The sequence below is a fragment of the Ixodes scapularis genome, unplaced genomic scaffold (genome assembly GCF_016920785.2).
Source record: "Ixodes scapularis isolate PalLabHiFi unplaced genomic scaffold, ASM1692078v2 PGA_scaffold2__306_contigs__length_199485367, whole genome shotgun sequence".
NCBI classification, from domain to species: Eukaryota; Metazoa; Arthropoda; class Arachnida; order Ixodida; family Ixodidae; genus Ixodes; species Ixodes scapularis.
This window is the reverse complement of record NW_024609857.1, coordinates 104576593-104602945: the sequence shown is the minus strand read 5'-3', so window position 1 is coordinate 104602945 and position 26353 is coordinate 104576593.

Below are 26353 nucleotides of genomic sequence, written 5' to 3'. Positions count from 1 at the left end.
GTAACCTAAAAAAGAGAGGGTAATTAAGTTTCCGCGTGGTCATATTTTAGCTATGGCGCTTACGCACATATCAAACGTCGAAACAGCAAATGTTTAAGTTCGTGAATAAAAAGTAACGCAACAGTAACGTGCGTTACTTTTTATCAGTAACGGTAACGGTAACGCGTTCCTTTTATTTTGAGGTAACGTAGGTCGGTAACGCGTTACATTTATTTGCAAGTAACGAGTAACGTATTTAGTTACTTTTTTTCGGTAACGCATACAACACTGGGCGAACGTGCGTTGCGCTTCTCAGCCACAGGGAAGGAGGACCGCGGGCTCAGAGATGCGCTACGACAAGAAACCGAAACCTAGAAACACGTCCAAATTAACCGTTTCTAACTTTCTACAGAACGCCGTAAAATGCTTCACCCGCGTTATATCTTTCTATAAAGATTGGATTTAGTGGTTTTCGATGACACTGAGCAAGTTTCTAATTAGAACAATATGTCTATTTTCATTATTTAAAAAGTTAATTAACAACATTTATTTAATTAGCCGACTGATCGCTATGATTAGCTCCCTATACTATGTCAACCTGGCGGTATTAACTCACCTGCACAAACCGCAGAAGTGTATACTTTCTCGGCTTTTTTTAAACAAATCGATTAAGTTAAAAAAAAAAAAAAGAAAACAGAAAACGCCCTGTATATAAATACGTATATGTACAACAAGCGTGGTGGCCGGGGGCCGAAGGCGTGGGCACAACTGAAAAGAAAAGAAAACCCTTGGTGAAAACAGCAACATCGAACGGTTTATTCTTCAACGTTTCGACGGGACCTTGATTGTTAGGGACGGTCAAACATATGACACTCACATTTCCTGGGGCAAGTATTGCGCGATCCGTTTATTGTAGTCAAGGAATAAAATAGCACAAGTCAGCACTCCGCCCGAAACGTCGAAGAACAAACCGTCCGTTGTTGCTCTCTTCACCGAGAATTTTCTTTACTTTTCACTTACCCCCTCTCTCTCTTTGTATATATACATATATATATATATATATATTTTTTTTTTAATTTGACAATTTATTTTTGTAAGAAATTGTTTATAACTTTGACTAAAAGCGTTCTCGTGTGTAGCCTTGATTGTTGTGGTAAACTAGTGCTTCTTTTTTCTCGGCATTGTACTCTTTTTTTCTGCGTGACTTTTTTCGCCATTAAATTAGATTTTTTATTGTTATCATCCCACGGCTGGTGTGTCTGTGCACCTTACTTTTGCCTATATATATATACGTCGTTTTGGTTCTAGGCCAGGGGCCTATTTAGAAAAAACATTGAAGTTCCGAATAATTAAATTGTTAAATATTTTCGCATAATAATTTTTTTAAATATTAAGTTTAAGGACATGGTTTTAATTAGAATATTGCTGAGCATCATCGAAAAACACTAAATCAACAAACTACAGAACGATAGAAGGCACGCGCGGTATTTTACGGCTTTCTGAAAAACCGCACAATTTCGAAGGATTTTTAAAGGGACAATGAAGATCATTTCAGATATTTTATTAGCGATTGAACTGGGTTCCAAGCACGTCCCAAGCAACGTAGCCCAAATTTCAGTCGAAATCGGCCCTAGTGTGCCGAGCAAATCAATTAGACAGTCGCGGTAATAATCGTACCGGGATCGACTGCGACGACGCCCCGAGAGTTGCGGGAGAAGCCTGGAGAAGCGGTGTTCGCACGGCGCTGCGGTTCCTATAGAAGCACGACGTCACAAGAGGCGCGTCAGCGATTGATCGAAACAAGAGGAGACGTGCCCTCGGTCACGTTTTGATTCGCGATTTTTATGAACACTGTTCCAATTTCTAGTTAAATAACCACAAAAAACTATAAATCGGACCGGAAATTATTACTAAACCGTAAATAAAGCAGCATAATTATTTCTCTCTTTGCTACACTGGATGCGAAACGGGCAACGAGCAACTATGGGCAAAAAAAAAAAAAAAAAACACAGCGCGGAACACGCGAGAGATGTCAGGTTTTGGTTTCAGATGGCGATGTCGTGTTTACTTTGGGAGCGTGGTACTCGAAGAATTCTGTAAAGTGGTAGTTATGACAAATTTGTGCGCTGTAGATGGTTGTTAAAACGGTCGACTGAAGACCATTAATCGTTCCGGAGACGCTATCACTCTAAAAAAAGCCCGTGCGTCTGCTTTCCCGCACACACTCGGAGAGCCAATCACCGCAGACGCACAAACTTTTTTTAGAGTGTAGTTTTCACGTGTGGGTTGGTGTTCGTATTTTTCGACGACGAAAAGAAAAGACGTCCGACTCTGGTGAAAAGCGAAAACTGTGCTCTTTATTTTCTCCTTCTTCGGGAGCGTCCCCCGCGCAGAAACCGGTTCCCGGACCGGGTCGCTGCCGCTTTCCACTCGGCATCTCCCCCGCGCCCCTGTCCTTCGGCAAGTTCCATACCTCGGCGAAGTCACTCACGAACTCGCTCACTCACACTCACTCACGCTCACCGCGTCATGGTGAACGGCTGTGAATGACTTCGTGGACTCGGACGAAGTCGTGATGTGAAGGGGATGTGACTTCGTGAACGCGGAAGGAGTCGTGATGTGAATGGGCGTGACTCGGTGAACGCGAAAGAACCCGTGATGTGAAGGAGATGTGACTTCGTGAACGCGGAAGGAGTCGTGATGTGAACAGGCGTGACTCCGTGAACTCGGAAGAAGCCGTGATGTGAAGTGGATGTGACTTCGTGAACGCTGAACGAGTCGTGATGCGAAGGGGAGTGACTTCATGAACTCGGAAGTAGCCGTGATGTGACGGGGAGTGACCTCGTGAACTCTGACGCACCCGTGATGCAGTGGTGAAGGACTTCGAGACTCTGGGGTATACGTGATGTGATGGTGAATGAATTCGTGAACTGAATTTGGGATGTGATGGGGACTGAGTTCGTGAACTAGGAGTCAGGGCTCAGGAGATGTCGGTATGGATTTGCTTGCGTGTGCGTACTCTTCGCGACTGATAGCCGACTTGACATTTGGTAGTGTCTGCAGCATGTTGGTGCCCTTACACGCACAAACATGCTGTGGCGGTTAGTATAGAGTGCAGACGGAGCAGAAACTTGGAAGGAATTTCTGTTAGAGCCCAGAACGAGATTCGTAGGGGTGGTCTGGGAACGTTTGGGGGAAGCAACTGCAGGGGGCGTTTGCTTTGGAGGACTTTGAGAGAGGATGTGACATTTTGCGTGTGCGACTGTGCGCGGCTTAAGAAATCGAAAATGGGGAGGGGACTGTGTATTGCAGACGAAGCGGCACCAGCGCTTCCCAGATGGAGATTGGGGGGGAGGGGGGGGGGATGTTTGGACCGGCACAGACTCAGCGGCGACTCCAACGAGTTTGGCGGGCCTCCGCTCCTCTGCCCCGATACTCCGGGCGTGCGTACCCGCGTCGCGTAGTACATGTGCAGCTTAACGAACGTTAGGGGGGCTTTGTCTGTGCGCGGCAGACGTTTGAGCCTCCTGCATGGCCGTGGGGTTCCGTTTACGCGGCGCGGCTTGGCGGCTCCTCCTTTCGGTGTGTGTGTCTGTGTGTGTCATTGTGTGTGGGGGCCGGGGAAGGTGTCGTCTTGCCACTGTGCTATTCTGCCACGGGAGGATTTCTCTTCGCGTTGATTGCATCTGGGTGCGTCCGTGCGCCCATGTTTTTGTCTTTTGTAAGCGCGTGCGTGCGCGCACCCCTCAAGGAAACACAAATAAAACCGTTTTCCCCGAGCTTTTACGCGAGTACTGGTGTGACCCTAACTGGACTAAACAATGTTTGTTTCCTCGCTCCCGCTTAATAATGCTTACATATATTCTATGATGCTGGTAATATGCGGCATACGCTCGTGTTTATCCGTCCACACGAAAAAGCGTGCGCTGGATTTGATCTGTTTCGGCCGCTTCCGGATTTTTTCAAACGCTGTTTAGCATCTAAGATCTCGGGAAGGCTTGACGCTATTCTAGAAAAATCACGGAAGTTTACGGGCTTTATCCATAAGCCAGAGAATTATGATAATTTTAAAAATGTGAGGAAGCAGCCGATTGGCATCACGGTTTGTAGCCCACGTTTCCTAACAAGCGCGCGGACATGTCCGTTGCAATAATAGCCCGGTTCCCAAAACGCGGCAACGCTCGACGCGCCGCGTGCGGGATTTTCGCTGATCCGGTCGGCGTTCGGTCGGGGGAGCTCATATGGCCGGCGACTGTACGTGCTCTCAGGCGTTTAGGTGGGGGCTTCGCTTGATGTTGCCAATAATAGTTTTCATCACAGTCGTGCATATTCCTGAGTTCTTGACTTGTAGGAATACGAACAGAGTTCTTCGATTTCCCTTGAACGTGAATATTGACTGAAGAGGTTTTTGTTTCTGTTTATTTGAGCGAAAGTCAGCTACTGGCACGATACTTGTGTGTAAAAGCCGGACCCCATCAGAAATTATGCGACGAACACGTGGCGAAGCTCAATCTACTAAGCAGCCTAGCCTTACTCCGTGAACAGCGCTTCGAACCCGAAGGCGGAGTACGAGTGTTCAAAGATTCTTGATAAAATGACATAAATCTTTTCCAAGGGGGGAGACAGATAGGCCGTCCCTATTTCTGAATTTATCTCTTTTTTTATGCTAGCTAGTTTTGCATACGTACAATATCGGCCACATTTTGCTGGAGTGCTTTTCATTTAAAATCGAGACCACTCTTCTTACATAAGTGCTTAGACATTCGTCTCCTCGTTATTTTCCTGAGCAAGTGACTCATTTAAAGGTCTGCTGGTTTTTTTCAACAGCGTCGGAGCGATACGAATGGCTCTCACTTCGATCGGAAGTGAGAGCCCATCACACAGGATCACAAGCAGACCGCGATTGCGTTGTCATCACCGTCATCCTGCTGTTGCAAGCAGGCTACCAGTGAAAAACAAGGTGCGCGGTCGAGGTCGAAGTCAAATTCGAAGTAAGTGTTTATACGACGTGCAAGTAGGGGTACCAAAACGTGTCTTTCGCGCTTGCGAACGTTATCGTGACCCATTGAAAAGAAGTAAATACGAAGAATGGCACAACAGTCAGCGGCAAACATAAAGGGCGCGCACAGAACGCGCGAAGACGAGACAGAAGAGCGCGCGCCGTCATTGGTCAAAACGAGGTGTAAATAGCGGTACGTCAGAGCGTCTGAGGAGTAAACAAACACACGAGGTGCGCAAAGAGCTGAATAAGCCTGTTATTTTTAAAACATGGAAAACTATTGAACCGGGCTGGCCGCGTTTTTTTTTTTTTTTTAACTTTTTCCATGCACGTCGCCGTGCTGTTCTGAGGCACGTATCGTCGGTTCACTCAAAGAGCTTTTACTTTCCCACGCTCTTTAGAGCCTGACATTGCACCTTTTTGTCAGATGAGCCGGTGATGTCCAGTTTTTCTGACAGGCTGTGTTCCCCGTCTAGAAGTGTGGACGAGCTGTTTACCCGTCCTCCCATCTTGCATCCCACCAGGCCCTGTTCCAAAATGACCCTTCTTTTGTAACAAAAACAAAATTAAGAACCTGCCTCTATTCATCTCAAAGACTATGTTTGATGCTCGCTGAAGGCGTCCTCACTGGCCCTGTCTCTCGAAGAAATCACCGGTTATCAAGGGGAGCTGAAGGAGCGAAGACGACCTATGTTTCCCTTCCCTTCGAGATTAGTTAGCTTGCTTCTCCTTGCCAACGTCGTCTTTAATTTCACTAGAAAAACGATAAACGGTAGGGAGTTCTTGTAGAAGGTTTTTGTGCTCGGTAACGATAACCAATAACGATACTATGCATGCACAAAGACGACAGAGGAGTATCGGGTATCCTTACAGGGATTATTGGAACAATACACAAAACTCCCTAGTTTCTTAGACGTGTAAACAGGAAGTATAAGCACTTAATTCGTCCCCAACACGCTTGTTTGTGATTAGTGCTTTTGTGTTTCAAGCTTGGGGTAAGCTTTTGTGTTTCAAGCTTGAGGCAACCTGTAGGTACAAAGTTTGACCTTGCCAAGTGTAGGGAAAAGTTCGCTGTTCAGGTTTTTCCTTTTACGTCCTTTGTCGACCCGTTGTGACCTGTTCTTTTTTGTTACGGGCTACGTGTGGAGCAGACATGTACAAATTACTCAAGAAAGGTAGTTAAGTTAAGTTACTGAGTATCGACGCCAAAAGTAATTGGAGTAGAGTAGAAATTACGCATTTGTAATAGTAATTGAGTAAACTACTAACTACTCTAAAAAGTAGCGAGTTACTTTCAAGTTACTTTCGAAGTTACTTTTTTATATTTTTGTGGTGGCGAAATGAACAGCAGTTTTGATCAATGAAAAACCCTGCGAGCCTAAAATAAATGCACTCTATTTATAGCTTGCGTTTTCGCCAAAATAGTTTATTCGCTCGCAGAGGCAATTGACTTTCAAAGTTCTTGATAGGAGAGTTTTCCCCTTTTCCTTTTAAAGACGTCCCCAGCCAAGCTAAATAGACGTTCCACCGTGGCACTGAATGGAGCGGCAGCGTTGAATTTGAGAAACAGGCTGTGCAGGGTCGATTAAGCGAGTGTCGGCATCTTAGGTGTCCATGACGAAACATGTGAAGTTCGCCTCGGGTACAGGGTCTTTTATAAAAAAACTTTCCTCCTTTTTTCTTTTTTCTTCGTCAAGTTGAGATTGTTATGACTGGCCCCTCTTTATTCCCTCTTTATTTAGTACGCTGAGCGAGTGCACCAGACCGTCAAGGGTTCAAGTCTCGCGCCACGACGATGAGATCATCCGGACGACTGCGCTTCCCGTTGTAGTGCTAGTGCTAGGCTACTGAAAAAAGAAATGTTTGGTCTAACAGAAGATGAACCGAAGTATACTTCGCCGCTGACGCCGGGTCCAACAAAATGATCTCCCAAGGGTAACTCGCAATCCTCGCCGGCGACTACAATATTCTGACGCGTCTGACACACCTGAGAAGTAAATCGTTTTTAACAAAGAGGAGGTCTCCCTGGCGTGGATGGTCGGAAGGACACGAAGGATTACGTGAACAAGCATCGCCGCTCGTATACAGTTGCAGCTGGAAGAGGGAACGTGCTTCCATGAACGGATTATCCGTGCCAGGGTTTGTGCGTGGGGGAGTCCGGCTTTGCAAAGGCGTATGCGCTGACGACAAGGCGACCATGGGAACAGGCGCCCAGCTGCGAGGTCATTCCAGTGGCGCCTCCCGTGGAACCTACCGCTTGAGTCAGAACTCATTAAAGACAGACAACAACTCTCGGAGTGTCCCCGTCTTTCACGGTTGGAGCTGGAAAAGCGGCGCCTGCGTGCATTACCGGATTAGGTCAATACCCGACCAAGGCTTGTTAAGCATCTCTTCCTGCATTCGTGCGTGGGGTGTTATGTTTTGGCTGCTCGTCGCCACCTTGACCCAAGGACGCCTTCCCGAACAAGGGGGCCCCATGTTAGGGAATGCCTCTTCATCTGCCGGCGTCTTATTCATTTCTGCGCTCAAACTTGCGTGATGGGCAAAATTAGCACTATATAATTTCGAAAGTAGTTAGTAATTTGAGTAGAAGTTACCTGAAAAACGTAGTTAAATTAAACTACTAATTACCCAAATCAAATTGTAATCGAAAGTTACCAAGTTACTCAAAAAAGTAGTTAAACTACAGTAGTTTGAGTAGAGTAGTTGAACTACGTCCAAGTCTGGTGTGGAGTCTGTCGGTTTTGGTTTTAAGGAGCCTTTTGGTTTTTGTTTTAAGGAGCATCTCTGTTACGCCCGACGCGCTACCACCGCGCCGTAACGTAACAGAGATGAGTTCATGCATAGATGAATATGTCGCCGAAATTATGTTCTGGCTATAACGAACCAACGAACTCATCTCTGTTACGTCACGGCGCGGTGGTCGCGCGTCGGGCGCACTTCCGGTCTGGGGCTGAAGGCGGAAGTCTCTATGTGAGACGTGTATTCTAGGATTGTATTAAAAAAAAAACCTGACAAAAACTTGCCTTCTCGCCAAAACGCCGCGACTGAGGCTGTACCAAGAGAGTCGAGAAAGGTTTGAAGATCCGCTTTCATGTGCTCGGTTCGTCCGAGAACGTGGATATGTGCCGTGAAAATGGAAAACCAGTCGCCGTCGGACCACGATTGCTTGGGCGGGAAGCAGTTTGGGTTAAATTCACGGATACTTGTTGTCATCTGATTTATTTGTTTTGTTCCGTCATGAAAGCGGGAATACCGCCAAGTTGTTGGGACCGCCTGCATGCGGACGTTCAGTGCGTCTTCAAGATCGAACGGCCGCCTGATCGCTCGAACTGTTGTCTGCTCTTTCAAACGCTTCTGCTCGTCGTCTGCTCTTTTAGACGACACCGGCCCGTGGACCAAATGTTGGCCCGGTACTTGCGATAAGAAGTAAGTGCAGGCCTCAAAATACTTAAGTTTGAAAATTGGTAAGCAGGCTCGATGTAAAGAGTGGATACAAGGAGATGTTGATCGTTGTTACCAGTGACCATCAACGACTTGTTATGCCTCATTCACTTGGTCCGATTCTGCTTGCGATTTTCAGTATCGATGTTGAACATCTCAGCTACGGTTCACGCTGTTGTAACCCGAGCGACGTCATGACTGAAAATTGCGACCGAAATTTCATCATGCGAATCAGGCTTTAGCGTACCCTCTGCGGCGTCCACGCGGAATGAATCGCCGCATGTCACATTATTCACGCGAAGTTTTGTGGTGTAGCGAGCCTCGGTAATTTTGCTGAGGCTGCTCAAATAGTCAGGCATTGCCAGGAAGACATAGAATCAACAATTCCAACGTAGAAAAGTGCACGGGGACTCACACCACCGCCGACAACAACGCAATTCAATGGTTTGTTTATCGGCGACGCGGCGAGCTTCTTGCCCACACCCCTTCGCGCATGCGCGGCGCCGGTGGCGTCGACGAGAAGCGCTCCAACTTGTTTGTAAACATGAGTTGGTGTATATAATATAGTGGAAAAATGATGTGAAATGAGGTGCCACTGAGCACCACGTTTTACATGCTCACGTCACGTCATGTGAGTATATAACGTTAGAAAAAATTATTTTTAAGTCTAGATACTTTAATCCTTGTCATTCGCAGAGTTTTTTCCGTAGGTAGCAGCCGCCTGCATCACTGGTGTTCTCGCGGAAAGTGGCGCACTAGCTCCCAATCAATCGCACAGCGTGCCAGCCTGAATGAAAGCAATGCCAAGGAGTGAAACTGGAAGACCCGGTCCTCCAATAAAACGCTTCGTAGAGATTCCCGCTTCAAGAACTTGCGTCCCATCAAGTTTCCGAGTCTATTATATTCACGAACACTGCCCCGTCGGACTTTAGCAAATGATTGACTCTTTGTCCAACAGATGTTTAGTCGAACTGTGGTAAAGTTTGAAGGTGGGCCAGTCGGTGTATATTGCACAGTCTTTGTAAGGAAGCAAGTAGAGGACAGACAGCGCTGTGTCACGTGTCGCTGTTCTACCTGTGTGTGTGTCCTTTTGCGCCGCGGTTCCTTTCATGTTTAGTCGAACGGAGCTTCAGATGCGTAGGAGTTTAACGAAATACGGAAACATGCCGCCCACAGGTGTACCAACGTAGGTGTAGCGTGCCAAGTACGTTCAGCACATTGCGCTATTGTACTTATATTCAGTGACCGCTGAAGACCGCAGTGCAAGGCCTGCCTGCAACGCGAGGTTTCTAGTCTCCGGGTCACCACTGCGCATCCTATACTGTTGGGGCTGGTATACGTTCTCTGTGCCTCGACTCTCGAGACATGGGTATTCCGCGCGCCCCGGCAACTTCGTCTCTTATTGATTTCGTATGCATGTTGTTTTCGTGGACCTGCGTCACCAGAAAAGCACAAGCTTGCAAGCGCAGCGAATGCTCGGCGGAAGGGAGCGAGTACGCGCTGGGGGCTTCGAACTGCAGTCTTAACAAAGTTAAGAGTGCAGTAAGCTCCGCATTTTGCGTGAGCCCACTACAGTATAATTAGGGCTCCGCGTTTTCCAATAAACGCTATGAAATCCGAAGAACACTTGCCGTTTAAACTTTTGCCAATTCGGGTTAATCCAAAAAAAAACAAAAAAAAAAAACGAATATTTGGGGCTGCCAGAAGCAATAACGCCGACAGGTCTTCATATTTCCCCGGAATTTACAACAAGCTTTACGTTTGTCATCTTTTCTAATTGCAACTTATGAACTTATTCCGTTATCATAGAAACAAGGTAGCTTCTCTTACGACCACAGTCGAAGACTCGCATATGAAAAGGCTGATTTACTAAATTCGCAAACTGCTGTTTTCTAAATTTAATTCGCACCACCGAAGAAGCCGACAAACTCCGAATTTTGTATACCATTAAAGAAAGCTCAGAGAAACACCTCGAATTTATTGTAAAAAAATTGCAGTGGCTTAGCTCGGCTATGCCAGGATATACGTAGCGTAAGCTTAGGTTCAGCTGGTTATTCTTAGCTTTCCTGGTTGTCTAGGATTAGCTTGATTATCATGCTTACTGCTGCTTCAGTGACACAGACGGTTTACGGATTATGTGACTACTTCGGGATCCGATGAGTTAAGCTTCTCCGCTCTTCTTATTGCGGAGGAGGCGCCGTGTAACCGAGCCTTCGGTTGCACGTCAAAAGATCCCCAGATGGTCCAATCTAATCCTCCGCTGGGGCGTGCCAGATGCCCGTCGTTGGTTTGGCAAGCTGTGCGCCGTGTTATGTATCAAGCAACCAAGCTGCCGCCCAGAACAACCGGACAGCGCGAGCCATGATCTCGAGCGGGTGCATGCGCGCGGCGCGTGCATCGGGGACTGACACGTGTGACGTCACTGCTCCTCGCGCATACGCAGCACGGCTCGCCAGAAGCCACGCGAAACTGCTCAACCTCGGCCGGTGTAGCCTACGCTACAAAATAAACTCCGAAGAACACGCTCCGATTCTATTCAAAAATGAACTCCGAAAATACAGTACGCTACATATAATACGAGTCTATGCGCAGCCAAACCCCGGCGTAAAACAACGAGCGCGAGGCGCGCGTGAGTCGCACGCCTCGCCTCGGTTCAAAGCTGAGAAAAGTGGAGTCGACCGCCATCATTAGTCATCTCGACTGCATTTCGCTCAAAGTAGGTCGAGCGACACGAACACGCTTAAGGCCGGTTCAGACACTTGCGTTTGAGTGCGTTTGACTGCGTTGCGTCGAGTGCGGAAAGCTAGTCACCGGCACATCTGTGCTTCGTATGAAGCATGGAATCCAATCCAAGGAATCATCTTGGCACGCGATATAAGCAGCAGGGATGTCCTGGTTTCTCGCTGCCGCAACGCAGTCAAACGCAGTCAAACTCAACTGTCTGAACCAGGCTTTAGAAGTAAACATATTGCTTTGAGGCGAATGATCATATGAGTGGTTTAATTAATGATGAGGTGTACCCTGACCAACGGGTTCGAATAAAACACAGATTTCATTGCTTCGGCAAGCTGCAGGTCGCCTCTTTAAGAGGTTTTTTTAGGGGAGGCACTTACTTTTTTTATTTATTTGTTTAACTGCCATACCCTCAGGGCCATCGGCATTACAGATTTGAGCGGGAGTTAGGAGAGAACAGAACAAAGCTGTACACTTTGGAGCTCAGTGAGCTGTATAGATTATTTACGGCAATTTTAAACATATAGTAAGTGGCAATTGTGGCAACAGATGTGGGAAGGTAGTTCCAGTCCACTTAAATTTTTGGGCATGGATGACTCTTGTCTTGGAATGTCTACTTTATATATATGCGATGAAATCCGGGACAAAATATTAGACGGGTGATTCAGAGGTCGGTTGTGAAGTATTGCGTTATTATGGTATCTCTTATGAAAGTGACATCATCGCGCTATTTTACGACGTAAAGTGAGGTAGGCAACGATAGGCTGGTTGCCATGGATCATAATTATTAAGATAAAACACACAAAACAATTTTGTACTGATCGAACGACAATTTAGCGAGCGAAACCTGGTCCATGACGTTTCATCGAATGACACTTTAGCGAATGGCGGCGTTCATTCGACCGAATAGATAAAATGGAGGCCGCCGCCGTCCTGTTTTCGAGCTTGCCGAACCTTTGGCGATAGACGCTCGAACTTGAGTTCATATTATTTTCCCCAAACTATAGCAAAGCACCCCTTGCTATCGTTCCGAACAGACCGACTGGCGCGGTCTGTTTGGATGCCCAGTTTGCCGCTTCTACAAATGCCTAAACGTCGACTCGCGTTTGTGATCTCTATTCGCTAAAATGTAATTCGCTAAAACGTCTTCGTTCATATAATATGGACTGTTATTAATGTTTGTAAGATGTTTCACAAAAATCGTGCACGCAGGTTCATGTCTGTCTCCTTTTTGCCCCCTCGGCGAGCGGTCGTTGGCAAAAATATAAGCGCCTTCTTTTTTTTCGTAGAAAAAACCGTGCGCAACGAAAGTAAAAAAAAAAAAAAAAAAGGCAGTCCAGAAGATTTTGAGGTGGGGTCCCCTCCACAATCACAACGCCGACAACCAGGCGCAGTCTAGGGAGCCTTCATGTGCGCTTTGCTAGGGTGATGCCACCCTTTGTAATACCGCTCGCTGACAAACCAGCAGCCATTTTGGTTCTGGGCATCCGTGGGGCTTATAACTCTCCCGGAAACAAGCACCTTATCTCACAAGTTCGGAGCAGGGAAGTCAAGAAGCCGCTCGCTCTCCACAGCATGCGCGCACGATAAAGAAAGCGCGAAACAAAACGAAAATAAAAGAAACGGGACAACAAAACTAAAAGCCAGAGGGAACTAGCTAAACAAACAAAATGACAAGAACAGGGTGCGTCGCCCGGCCCAGCCCAATACACCCCCCTCCCCCCTCCCCCCCCCCCCCCCCCCCCCCCCCCCACACACACACACACACAGACACACACTGAAACACACATCTGGAGCCGTCAGCGCCGCTGCGAAAGAACTTCGAGGATGGCTGAGAGCCGGAGGCAGTGGCGGTGGCCGCGGCTGCAGGGGCCGACGCCACTTTCCGTGACCTCGGTGACTCGGTGAATGGCTGTGACTCGGTGAACGGCTGTGACTCGGTGAAGGGCCGTGAAGTCGAACCGGTCGAACGACTTCATGAACGGGATCCGTTCACGGACGTGAGGGGAACGACTTGCTGAACTCGATGAGCTCGTGATGGGACGGTGAGCGACTTCGTGAATTCAGAGTTGGCGGTGGTGGGATGGGGAATGCTTCATGAACTCTATAGGATTCGTGATGTGACGGTGAAGTACTTCGTGAACTTGACGGATGCGTGAAGTGACGGTGAATGACTTTGTGAGTTCAGAGATCGCGGTGACGTGATGGGGATGAGTTTGTTGTCCGGTTGAACTCCGTGATGTGAATGGCGGTGACTTTTGGACGTCGGTGTACTTTGTGATGTGAAGGGCCGTGAATATTAGACATCGGTGTACTCTGTGATGTGAAGGGCTGTGACGTTTGGACATCGGTGTACTTTGTGATGTGAAATGCCGTGACTTTTAGACGTCGGTGTACTCTGTGATGTGAAAGGCTGTGACTTTTGGACGTCGATTTACTTTGTGATGTGAAGGGCTGTGACTTTTGGATGTTGCTGTAATTAGTGATGTGATGGTGAGTGAGTGGGTTTGGAAATGCCGACCTATGTCGGCAACGCGCCACTCTCGTCTCGCCCGCGCGAATGTTACTGGCTGCTTCGTTGCTCGGAGCCTGTGGGCCACGCGTTGCCGGCTGGGCGGTCAGCGTCGGGTGATGGCGGAGGACGCCACACACGTACCCCCGTTCCGTTGGTGTTACGTCACTGAACGGAAGCCCCAACTCGCTCGCGAGAGCGGCATTGTCGTCCCTGTTGACAGATCCGACGAAACGACCGCGCCACCGCGGTGCTATAGCCCACCGCGGTAACCAGAGTCCCGATCTCGTAAATGCTACCGATATCGACCATTCACACTTGAAGTCACTCCTACGTCACCTCCATTTTCGGAGGCCCCGAAATGAAAATGGAGATAGTTCGAATTCGGTTTCTTCAGTTCTTTCGTAGGCACAGAAATACGCGTCATAAATGTCTACGAAAAATTGGGCAGCGCGCTAGGTTCCCTAGAAGCCTAAAAACACAATATAAAGTCATTATTTAAAATCGTGTTTATTGTCCATTTAAGTTTCGTTTTGCAATGGGAGCGCTTCTCGGCACCGAGGGCACCGCACCCCGTGGAGAAATTGTGCAAACAGCCTTTGCTGCGCTGTCCTCGCGCAACGCAGCAGAGGCTGGTTGCACTACTTATTGGTTTCATGTACACTTAGAAAGAGCGCAGGAGATTTTATACAATACGTTGATACAGCTTTAGGCGGACTTACCTTCTGCTCTATAACAATTTTATATTTTTATACCTTATAGAATCGTCTCGGAGTCGGCACTTATTAGGGTGGGTTACCGCCGGGACCATGCTTTTCGGCCCTAATTTCTTTATTTCAATGCAGATTGTTGGGCTAGTTCGTACTGGGAATTTGTCGTCATGATGTCGCTTAAGACGAGGACTAAAGGGAGACTAGACAGCACGAAGCGCTCCGTGTTGTCTAGTCTCCCTTTTGTCCTCATCTTAAGCGCCATCATAACGTCAAATTCTTTTATTCTTAGAGCGTGAAACTCTGCTTGGGCACTTAAATGTGTCAGTATTGCTCAACAGCTCCGAGACGAAACCATCTTGAAATATTCAGCGTCAAACAGCTTCCATCGGTGTCCGTCTGTCCTGATATGCCCTGATTGTACCGAAATCATATACTAACCTGATCGAGTCACATGTAGATTGAGTGGTCACAAAATACCATATTTAAATATTTGTATTAGCTGCCTTCGGACACGCAACCGAGATGAAAATGAGTACCGTCAAAAATCATTGCGCTTCCGAAAACAATTTCATTACTTTATGCCAGGGAGCAAGCGTCATAACTTTAATGCATCTTTCAGCCCACAGAGATTTGCACAATCCCTAATCGAGGCGGTAAAGTGTAAGCATTGAAAACGTGCCGCTATCACGAGCGGTCACTCCTCAGTGCATTCACATGCGTCGCTTGCTCGTGTGATATTCGCATGAAGGAGAAATCCGCGGACGAATGCGCGTGACGTCCACAGCCGCCACAGAGAAACTTCCTCCTCAGCTCCGCCGCGCACACTAGTGCACACGGGTGTTGTTCAAACGTGTTCAATCATTGGAAGGGTCGCATCGTAGCCTCTATATGAAAATCATCCAATTGCGATGGGGTCGGAAGAGGGGAAGATGGGGACTCAATGTGCCTATAGAGACCCCCGACGAGCGTATGAAGCAAATCAGGAGTTCAGGGCTTCTTTCTTGTAAGGGTGTTCGAGGTTAGCGTAGGTCCAGGCTTCATACGACGTCGGCCTTGCCTTTTGCGAGACTTCGTTAAAAGCTTCGTCTCAGTGCTGCCTAACTACCGTACTGTCCCACACTATTTGGGGGGGGGGGGGGGGTGCATAATAAAGACTTCGCACACATCGGACTTCCACAGATTTCCCTCTTGAAGAAAAATCAAGTTTTCGAACTGCACACTCACTACCATGATTCTTTTTCACGTGTAAAAGCTGCTTTACTTCGAGGACCATTCTCGGCCACTTCGACGACACTACACCAACTGAAAGTCGAACCGACGCCAAGGTCATGGTATCGGTGCAATTCTAGCACAACACCAGCTAAAAGGAGAAAGGGGATTGCCTCGCCAGCCTACTCCTCTACGAGGCTGATCTAAGTTACACCATTTCTGAGAGGGAATGCCTCGCTGTGGCATGGTCCATTTCTAAATTTAGGCCATACCTCTTCAGACATCCCTTCCGTGTAATCACTGATCACCACGCTCTTTCTTTGCTATCATCATTGAAATATCCCATTGGTCGCCTTGGTTGCTAGTCGCTTCGCCTTCAAGAGTACGACTTCTCCATCGCATACAAATCTGGAAAAATGCACCTAGACGCTTACCGTTTATCTCACTACCCGGTGAGCCCTGACTCTTGCAATATCAGATCTTCTTAACTTTGCCCAGAAGCAACGTCTTGATCCGGCCCTTCGAGGTTCTATTGAACGTCTGGTGGCTGACGGTGGGTAACCGTCGTCTGGACTTTCTCGCGTTCGGAACGACATCCTATACCGCAACAATTTCAGGCCAGATAGGTTACCGCGGATGGTAGAAGTTCCTAAAAACCTGCATGCGGCTGTTCTTCAAGAACTACATGACACCTCTTCGTCAGGTCAACTAATTTCTCATTTACAGCGTGGCCCGTTGAGGCAGACCAAGTTCTAGGCTGTATGAGCATACAAACAACCCTGGGTCTGCTTAGCACTTACGTGAAGGTTAAGGAATGTTTCTACTCGCCGGACATGTACCGAACTGTCAAGAATCGCATTGCTTCATGTAATATTTGTCAATGTCTAAAGAGACCACCTACTCGGCCATCAGGACTCCTCCAGTCATTTCGTCCCCCAACCAGCCCGCTTCTACGACTCGGGGCTGACTTTCTAGGATTTCTTCCCTTTGTCGAGCACTGACAACCGATGGATCGCCGTTGTAATAGAGCACACCACTCAATATGCCATCACACGAGCGCTGCCAACGAGCACAGTTGTTGACATCGCCCAGTTCCTTTTGTAGGATGTGATACTGAAGTATGAAGCCTCTCGTGAAACTTCTAAGGGCCGGTTGCACCAACGCCGCTTAGCGCAAAGCGGAGCTTAGCCGGGAACCTAAGCTTAGTTTCGGTTTCGTTCGGTTGCACCAAACTCGCTTATCGCTAAACCTAGCACTAAACTACGCTTAACTTAAGCGCTCAACATTGGGCGCTTTGCTTTTGGTTGTTTCTTAAACCTGGATTAAAAACATGGCGGCTGCTTTGTCGCGGTCGACGCGGTGGACGAAATTGGTTGTGCAAAGTGTTTTAGGCTACATCAGCGTGAAAGTCTCGACAAAATGACCTTCGATTGTGACAAGGATGCAAAATATTGTCGCGTGAAGTGTTTATCGACCCCTGTTTTCAAGTTGGCTCTCCACTCTCAGGGCGTGTTAGCCCTAACCGAGATACGTACGGAGCTGTGTGTCTGTGGGGCTCACGGGGCTCACGTCTGTCTTCCCGTTGGTTCTTCTGTCAACGAGCTTATTCGTATGTACTCACTAATTTTCGCATAGCCGTAACGTATTGTTATTTACCACCTTGTTTATTTACACTTGCAGAGCGTATCCTTCAATTCGATCAGCGCGTTGAAACACGATCTCGGCGATCAGCTGATTGTCGACACCTCTGCCGTTCGCATTAGATTGCGGCACTTTTAAGTAATAAAACAACGAAAATTCAATTTCTTTCGTTTTCTGAGTTTTGAGACAATCTTCAGTAAATTTTCCTAAGCTCGCGAGTAGAATCTTGGCTTCAGAAAACTGTATCCCTCCATAACCGTAACTTTTTTGGTGATCGCGATTTTTTAGGAATATTTTGCTTTATATCTTTCATTCGTGGCGACGACAAATCGTAACGACTTCTATGCTAGATTCGGTCATTGCTGTATCGGGGCAGGCTCGGGCAGGCGATGCGAAGAGACGACTGTTCTTATCGGCACGATGTAATGTACTAGTGGGAGTTTTTCTTTTTTTTTTTTTTTTTGAACTCATCAGTGTGAAACTGAAGTCCGCTTGAGGCTGCAGCGGATGTTCAACGACGGTACAGTGCAGTTCTGTCACCTTGCTGATAGCAACGAGTACCGTGAATGCTAGGTCTCGTGACCTGACCTCTCGACGACTTCTATTCGACGATTTCCGGGCATTTTCGCAGCTGCCGTGGCGAGTTCGTCACTGTTTTGAACTTCATCGGTCTCAGGTTTGACTTGATTTTAGTAGTCATCTTACCTGCCTACTTATATCCATGATGTTTTGTCTTCAGCGATGTAGCGAGTAGAGTGTCCTTCTCGCGTTCGGTGAGATTTGGGGCCCCCGATGGCTCCCTCGCCTCAAAATGTGAGCACGAAAACTACTACCACTGTCAAAATAACCTGTTATCAACCGATATTAAACACACAATCACAGATGTAAAGAGCATTCGTGTTTATTTGAAGCTTTGACTTCTGTTATTGAAAGTTAAACGAAAAAATGATTGAATTTGGAGACCTTTAATTTGTTACTCACCGAAGAAATACAGCGAAAAGCAGACGCCGACGACAACTACTACGGCAGTTTTTTTTTCTTTTTTGTTTACATCACGTGATTCCTCTCCACCAATCGTATTCGTCCCTCTGAGCGTTCCCTAGTTCGCTATGTTTGTCCCTAGATTCCCTACGCAAATCCAGCGTTTAGCTAGGGGCGCGTCTGTAAAGCCGGCTTAACGTTGGTGCAACCGGAATTTAAACCCGTGCTTACCTGAGCTCGGTTTAGGGCGCTAAGCCGGCTTAGGAAAGTGCCGCTTTGGGTTAAGATAAGCGGCGTTGGTGCAACCGGCCCTAAGTGACCGCGGACGCTTCTTCCTGATCCGCGTGGTATTCGAGATACTGCAGTGTTGTTCAGTTCGCATCAAGTCACCACCGCTTACCATCCACAAACTAAAGGCTTCACTAAGCGACCGAGCAAGACCGTCCCCGACATGCGTCAATGTACTTGTCGTCGGATCACAGAATTGGGATTCTGCACTTCCATACATTACTTTTCTGTATAATGCATTTCGCCACGACACTACTGGTTTCAAGCCTTTCTATCTCCTCTTTAGGCGTGAACCCGTCCATGCTCGATTTTCTTTTTCTACTTCATCCAGAAGCTTTCCTCACCGTATTTGCAGTCGGTTCCGTAAGCCTAGCTAAAAAGGCTCGTCAATAGACCGATGCCACCAAGCGAACTGCGCAGGCGCTCGCATTCCGGAAGTACTGCCGCCGCCATGCTACTTGTAGTCATCGCTCTCCGGCTTCCCGGCTGAAAAGGGCTCATGTGGGCGCACATCATAGTTTGGGAAGCCCTTGTGTTAGCTTGGATTCTCCTGCATATCAGTACTTTATAAGATTGTGTTGTTTGTGATGCCTTAGTTTGTCATCAGGCGCAAAAAAAGCAGTTTCAGTCGTCTTATCGCTTTAGAATCGCTTTGTCGTCTGCTTCGTCGTCGTCCGCTTCTTTGCCTTCTTGAACGCGCGTGAACCCACTGCGTTCACGCTGTGGTCTTACTGCAATAGCGGCAAAAACCACGAAGCCACTACTCCCTCGAGCACTCCGGGTGCTCCTACGTCTAAATAAACTTGGAAGCAAGTGAATACATACCTCAACGTGAAAGAGCACAAAATTCGATAGACCATCGGCTCGGTGTAGCACCGCGGAACAGCGTAAAATGTGTCAGTGAAATACTGAGCTATGCTGTGCGCAGGCTTGGGCACAACTTTTATTCGACAATGAAGTAAGACGAGCTCAATAGACATTCTCGGAGAGCGATAGTTTTCTAAAACTCGTTCTATTCTGGTTGAAAGCCTTTGCGACAGGGTACAGATGAACTGCGGGGGGAAGCCTGCACACAAAGAAACGATCTACAAAAAGAACCTGCCTGACGAGCCGTAACAACTCGCATTTGTCAAAATGAAACGTAACCATGAGAGATGCCTGAGAACTTCGGGTAGAGATGAGCTCTTGTGTACAGTTTCTATTCAATTTTATTTGGTTTGCTCAAGCTCCGAACGGTAAGAGCTGACCGACGGGGAATGCTTTTTTCCGCTGTGTCGATTGGTGTTAATACAGAATGGATCAGTAACGCCAGCAAAATCAGGTTGTGGCATAATAGCCCACTAAAAAAAAATTAAATCTGATTTTGAAAAAGTCATTTTATTTCAAGTTATATATATATGCATACCGAGAATCGCTGCTCTTTCTTCGGTAATTGTACTGATCTTTTGAAGAACAGTTGTGCTCAAAACATGTATCAATAACAGTTGTAACCACCAAAATTCATCACGCAAACATTGTATTAAAAACGGTCGCCGCAAGGCAGTGTGGAAGTTCCGTTTGAGATAGACCAACGGATATACCGCTACGGAGCGAGTGCTCTGAAAGATTCCAACGTACGGAACACTTTGGTACGCCCTACTACGTCTCATGCCCCGTGTAAGCTTACACTCTTTAGCTATCGTGCAATGGGGTGAATATAAATTATGAATCAAATAACGAAACATATCTAAAAGCGCTTTTTTCCTGCCGCTCTTCTACCGCTCTCTTTACCTGTTTTAGACACTCTTTCGTGGGCTGCTTTCTTCCGGGAAGACATAAAATCCGATGCCTTTTTGCCTGGTGCTGTTACTGTAGCACCTTGACATAGAACGGGTGAATACACCCATTAAAAACCGTGAGTAAACGGCCGACTAAAAGTTTCGTGCTAACCTGAAAATTCCGAAACGCCGGACGTACAACGCACCTTGACGCGGCCAGAAAACTGGGGAGAACTACAGGTACCAGAATGCACCGCGGCAGCGGTGGCGTCGTGCCACTCCTTGTGAGATCGGTCTATTATTCGCAACTTTCACGACCTATAGGGGGCACACTGGTGCCTATCAAAATGACTGTCATCTGGATGATCGTCGTAGAACAAGCGGTACGAGGCTGGGTCTGTGACGTGTAAGTAATTCTAGCTTTGCTATGTACGAGATGTATCAGAGCCTTACGTAATTTTTTTTACGCCAGGAAGGTGTAGGCAAGCTCATTTATTATGAGGTCCATTATCCAGGAGCTCGGGAACGCAAATCTCACACCGCGGTACCACCATCGCATAAAGTTGCAAATACTTCGCCTCACTTAGCGTGGACTATTGTTAGTCGCGAATGCTAAAAGCGTGAGCTAGTTTCTTTGTATGAAGCCCCGGTGGCTGTATTAGCGCTTGTGCAACGAGTGCTCCAGTCAAGGCTGTCAGGCTAGCCGCTCAGGCACAACGAGGCGGGCACAACGAGGCACAATACACGCGCTTCGTCTGAAAGGCTACATCCCTTCGTCGACCTGATAACTCAACGACGAGCCGTCGTTTTCTCCCTGTCGGCGGGGTAATATAACATAGATGAAAGAGGACGAAAAAGAAGTCGAATAAAAACGAGGAGAACGACTCTATTTCTGAACATGGGAGAAACAACTCTATCCTATTCCAGTCATCGTTACGTAAACCATCTCTTCACCGTAACAATATGATGGCCTTCTGACACGTCGTCAGTCAGTCACATTTGGTGTCGCATTTGCTTGCTTCGGTGTACTAAAACCACCTTTCCTTTTTAATAAAACAAATGACTCCCTTATTAGCAAGCCGTCACTTCTTCTCTTACATTTTAAATACAACAGCGGCCGTCGAACCTGTGCGGCGAGGTCGAGAGCGTGCTGTTACGTTGATTTTATCTTTCAGTAAACTACCTGGAAAGCGCTAGGCATAATATGCCATTTCATATATTTTCTAGTTGTGGGGTAAGCACGGACATCAAAAATACGTTTCAAAGTAAAATATTTGTGACTGCAGTGTAGCGCTTTGGTTTCGCAAAAGAGATTTAGTTAAATATTTGTGGAAACAGTGTAGTCGCTAATATTTATCATGGGTGTTTTCAGTCGTCGTAACCTCATAGACAAACTGTAGAAGTTAGAGTTGTTATATGATCTTATAATCATAAAATACTCTAATTCGAATGAATACGTCGTCGTCACGGACGGGTAAGTGACATTCGTACAGTATTTCCGATCAAAGCTTCAGCGCGCCCCGTCAACGCGTCGGCACAGCAAAGCCCAACACTTAGCCGATTGTCGCTTTTCCGATCGCTGGCCTAGCTGCAGTGACGTCACGGAACGGGCGCGCAAGCTTTAGTTTCTAGAAAGTGTTGGCGCCGCGTGGGCTTCTTGAAACTGCCGCTCAATCTTCAGCATTCTATACACTTCGACGGTACGTTGTCACGTGCATCGCTCCCATCGCTCTGATTGGCTCGAGGGAGCCCTAGCTTTCGCCCCTTTTTCAAGTTACGTTGAAACGGTGCATAAGACTCTCTCGGTACTTCTTAATCAAATGACAAGATTTTCCTATCAATACACGCTGTAACTCCCCCCGCCCGCCTACACACACGCACACTTTGTTTTTGTTATTTTTCCAGGCATTCAGAAAACAGCGCGTTCCCTGTATTCACGATGTTTCGAAGGCCTTCCCTTAAAGGCTTCTTCCCGTTGACATTACCGGGAATCAGAGGACACGCGCTTCCCGTCCCGGAGGAAAGTACATCGACGCAGCGACGGATATACGCGAAGACTCCTCGGCCGTTATTCATCGGCGTCTGAGGGCGGCCCGTTGAAATTCAAATGGGCTTGCAGCGCTGGCTCGAGGGCCTGTCAAGAGTGCGGACATCGAAAAACCATTAGTCAGACCGTGACCCGAGTCGGGAGCCATAATGCGAGATATAAGACGATTTTTGTTTTCACTTGTTGGGCGTCGTAAATAGCATTCTGGACGCTCAAAAAGCGTCATAAAAGCAAAAATACGACAAATGAAGGGTGGCCTACAGGTGATATTTTTGCTGTGCCCAAGTATTTTACGATTGATTCGAGCAACTTGACTGCTCGATAAAAAAGTCAGCATTTCTCATCGATTGAATTGCGCAAACTATGCGAGGAAATAAAGGGAAACTTTAGGAAATGTATTACTCGCGTAAAGTTTGGTTGCGGAGCCACAAAATGTTTTACACAAAAATTTACCAAAAAACTTTTCTTAATTTACGCGAGCATGTCACTTCTTTTATTCTAGTTGAGGGATGACGTAATACAAACGACCATGGATGTTTTTTTTTTTTAATTTTACTCTATAATTTAAAACTTGCCTTGATCGGCGTGACCATCTACGTGAGCAACGGTTTCAAAATTTGTTTTATTTTTAATGTTTCATGACAATCCCTCTTTATGACTGTCCCTCTTACGGGTGGTACTCTTTTCTACCCCAGCGTCGGGGTTTACCATCACGTTCAAAATACACAAGCTCGCCCGCACTCTAAAAACCTCATCTTTTTCTCTCTCTCGTTTTTTTTTTTTTTTTTTTTTTTTACAGAAGCGACATCGAAATAGTCCCAAACTTATGAAGGCTTAATTTGGGTTGGAAGTTATGCGCAGCCTTTTGATATGCTTATAGCATCCTTTCATATATGTCGCAGTTCCCGACCCTTCAGGAGAATTTCCTACTTTACGATGATCGCAAAATTGCCTCAAAATACTCACAATACCTGATAGCGTGACGCGGCACTCCGTAAAATAACTCAAAAGCGCCTGGTGCTCCTAGCTTACATGTGAGGTTCGGAAAGCACGAGCAAATAAAGCTCCGAGCTATGATAAGAGCGAGCTGATGCGCGTACAAAATTTTGTCGTTGTCGACAAACAAAAAACACCCCACCCCTCCCCCCCCCCCCCCAAAAAAAAATATATATATATACAATAAAAGTTTGATATACGCGGACGTTATTCATGAAAGCGACGCGAAGCGGGGCATAATTCCGAGTCTTTCTCAATTATGGCGACGCGGGTAGCCCATTTAGTCGAGAACGAGCGCCGGCCGAACTAACTCGGAACGTCAGAAAATAACAGAAAAAGTAAAAATAAATAAATAAGAGACACGGTTTTGCTCTTCCGCCAGCTCGGGCCTCCTGTGCTTCGTTCACCCCTAATCTAACAGTGCGGTGAAGGCTACCTGCTCGTCGGAGCAGGCATGCGTCTATCTCACGTGATAAGGCTCACGACCCTACATACGCGCAAGAGCGTGATCACGTGGTCAACGATACATGTGTGATTGATCCAACGAACAAGTAGTACTCTCCCAGGTGATGAAAGGGAGGAACTCGATTGGTCCGGCAGGCTTCCACCGCACTGTGAGCTTACATCTGAACAGAGTATCGTCCCGCGAGCAACGTCATAGCCTTGCCAAATAAAAGAAAGAGAGGAAGAGAGTGCAATGCAGATACAAGCAGAAAAGGAAACAGGGAGGGTGATCGAAGAGCCTGATCCTGCTGTCATCTGCGAGCAGCGCTAGGCGGGTATGGGGGAGTGCTCCCTGGAAAGCGAGCGCCCGAGGGCTTGAGTATCGGGTCTTCTGACCCCGGAGTCTTGGACCCCGGAGCCGATTCGATGTTAAGAGGCTTCATTACACGACAAAGAGATGCGATCCCGACTCCCATTAGGGTGTCTGCCCCGTTCTCAGTAACCCCCTCTGTTGTTTCGGGCGTGTGGGACAGTCGGACGGTCGGCCCTCTTCGGCTGGGTGCGCTTGGTGCCCCGTCTGGAACAAGTATTTGGGAACCTCCTCCTTTTTCTCAATAAGCTGTGGCTCCTCTCCTTCTCTAACACCGAGAGAGCGGTGCTAAGGCGTGCTTTTTGTGCTTGTTATTCTATCCCGGGGGTGGGGTTAGTCGTAGCCTCGGCCGCTTGGTCACTGCGGGAAGCGGAATCGAGTGACGTCGTTATTGTTTCATCCCAGTGAGCCGTACGGGGCTCGGCTTGTTCATGAATAGGGGAGCTATAAAATTAGCAGTGTATTTCCCCCTTTCTGCTTTGATCCTTGTTGCTTCTGGGGGAAAAAAACTATATTTTCTGTGTGTACAAAGAAACTGCAAATCGCAGCAAATATGCACCTTAGAACAGCCTCCCTATCACTCGGCTAAGTTAATTCAAGTGTCTTAAAAGAACAGTGCAAGGAACAAAAAAAAAACATTTTTTTAAAGCTTATTTGGGATACATATTTTTTCTTAATAATTATGGCAACTTTTTTTTTGCGCAATCTTTATGTTGTTGGACGCAATTTAGGTGGGGGTGGGGGGGTGGGGTGGGGGGGGGGGGGGGAGGAGGTCATTGCCCGCTCAAAGCCCCGCCCATTACTGCTGGACTAGCTTGACTGCTCGCAAGGAAGACCAAGGCTAACGAGCTTGTGTCTCCCTTTCGCGAAGTTCGGTGTGTCCAGTCTGGCGTCTGACACCGCCTGCTAGTCGTGCGAGCAGACACGCGGCAGCCTCCAGCATCGTCTGCTATTTCACCGAAGTCTATCGTCGTCTGCAATGCCCCTGAGACTTGGACACGAAAGCTGCGCGTCGGTGTCTGTTCTTGCTTTCGTCCGTCTGCTATTCCGCCCACGTCTAAGATCTTCTGCGACGCTCAGGAAACGCGTCCATGAAAGCGGCGTTAGCGGCCCATTGAGCACGAGCTGCGGTCCACTACAAATGTATACGTCAGCGTCTCTCGATGTGCGGTAATACGCGACCAAGAAAACTAAAAAAATCAACACAACAGGCATTTCTTCTAACTCGAATGTTCTTTCTTTTCCTTTTTTTCTTCTTTACGTGGCATCCGCGAGCAAGGTGAGTGAGTGTCATGACGCAGAATTTAAACGTGAAGTACAAATATTCGCTTTAGAACTCGAGAGCCACTTGTCTTTCGAGGCGAAATTACGGGAACATACCTAGACAAGCTTGATGCGAGCCGAACGCCCGATTGCCACCAGCGAAATGGCTCACATATTCTTGTCTGCGCAGGTATTTTCACGGGATTGAAACCATGGCCGCAATCAATACGGTCCCACAATTCACAGAGCAATGGGGACATTTCTACGAAAACCAACATATTTATTCAGCATGAACACGTGCAAAGAAAAAAAAAAACAGATCAATCAAAATAGTTGCCGGGGGACGTTATGCGGAGAGCACGTCGTCTGCTTCTTGCTCAGGGGTTGCGGTGACGTCAGAACTATGTCGGGCTCTGATTGGCTTTGATTAGAAGGATAGTGGGTAGACCCAGTGCTAGATGCCTGGAGGTCTACCCACAGCTCTTAGGCGCCCGTCTCCGGGTTGAGCGCTGTCGCCGTTGCCGCCGCCGTTGCCGTCGCCGTCGGCATAACCGCGCGTTGCATTATGGGACGTTTCCCACGATGACGTCACGAAGGAAAAAATTTTCCGTTAAATTTGGCTGGACATTTTTCCGCTAAATTTCCCAACAAATTTAGCGGGAATGTTTTACCCTCGTGACGTCACTAGAGAAGTCACCTGTTATGTCACGTGAATAAATTCGACGTCACGAGGGTAAAATTGCCCCCCTAAATTTGGGAAAAACATTTCCGATACATTTAGCGGAAAAGTTTATCTGATAAATTTAGCGAGAAAATTTTACCCTCGTAACGCCACGCGTGACGTCACGTGTGACGTAACATTCATTCACGTGACGTCATGTGAAATTTAGCGGAAACACGTTTACGCTAAATTTATCGGAAACTTTTTCCCGCTAAATTTTGTGGGGAAATTGACCGTCACGTGACCTCATGCCAAT